We start from the raw sequence: 1,140 nt of genomic DNA, 5'->3' as shown, positions 1-1,140 counted from the left end.
AAAAGAAAAAAGTGGAGAGCATGGTAACAAGTTAATGAATTTTGGTAAAGGTTGATGAATTTTGACTTTGATTATATATGCTGATTTTGGTTAGAGAAGCTGCAAAAGTTATTTACAGAGAATCACTTAGCTTGATCCTGTTAAATTAATCAATTGACGTGCACATACAAGTATATCCACAAGGGTAAGGTTGTGCGTCGTAAAGATGGGTTAAACTAAGTTGACTTGTGAGAGATTTGATCAAGTTATGATCTTTCTCTTAATCTAAGTAGACACAATAAAAAAAAAGTAATTAGGATTGATTCAATTCTCACGAAAATTGAGGAATTTTTTGTCAATTACAAGTAACAAGATGAATAAAAGTCGTAGTTTTGTATTTGGTTTAATCCCCTAAATTGATGATGACGAGCTTAGATAAAGAAATTCAATCCATTCAACTTTGTAAAATAAAATTAGTAACCTAACATCTTTGTAAAGATGAGATGATTAAATGGAGAGTATTTCAAAAATAATACTATATATGTAAAAAGGTATTGAAACTAATTATTTTTACCTTAACTAAGATATCACGATAAAAATCTAATAATGTAGCACTAGCTATGCTCAAGATAACTAAAAATAATCAATAAAAATAAATTACTCCGTATTGAACAGAAAAAATGGAGGTGCTCATATACTATCCAGCTATTGAGGAGTCTTCCATGCCAAAATTAGCATTCAGAGATATAGATTATAAATTTAATCACAGCATCCAAACCATTCTTCAATCAATTTATTTAACTGTTCCAGTGGTTCAATCCATGCTAAACCTCCAAATGTCTTTCTTGTGTGGTCATTTTTAAGGTTTAATATAAAATAAATCCAAAACTCTATTTTTAATTTAGCTTAACAACGCTTAATCATGCTACCCCTCCTTTTACTTTCACTAGCAAACGCACTTGTATCGAATAATAGCTTTGCGGTATATGCGATAAATCGATTACTATAATCTTAATGCATGCACAATAATGGCCTCTCACAATTTATCATCTACAAGAATCCAATTAGGGTATTCAAGAGAAAAATAATGTTGCTCTCATAGTCATATACATGTATAAGTATCCCGATTGAATAGGCTCGATTAAAGAATACTAAAAAAAA

The 1,140-nt window shown here is 29.7% G+C and overlaps 1 non-coding gene across 1 annotated transcript; it reads right to left on the bottom strand.

The window, feature by feature from the left end:
* Positions 1–664: 664 nt before the first annotated feature.
* Positions 665–755, bottom strand: LOC145569791 (small nucleolar RNA snoR8a). The gene has a single exon (XR_014096322.1). It is a non-coding gene; the product is annotated as a small nucleolar RNA snoR8a (small nucleolar RNA).
* Between the last annotated feature and the right edge of the window lie 385 nt (positions 756–1,140).

This window comes from Chenopodium album, chromosome 11 (assembly GCF_948465745.1).
Source record: "Chenopodium album chromosome 11, dcCheAlbu1.1, whole genome shotgun sequence".
Taxonomy (NCBI): domain Eukaryota; kingdom Viridiplantae; phylum Streptophyta; class Magnoliopsida; order Caryophyllales; family Amaranthaceae; genus Chenopodium; species Chenopodium album.
Note: the sequence above shows the minus strand (reverse complement) of the source record. Positions and strands in the feature narration are given on the sequence as shown.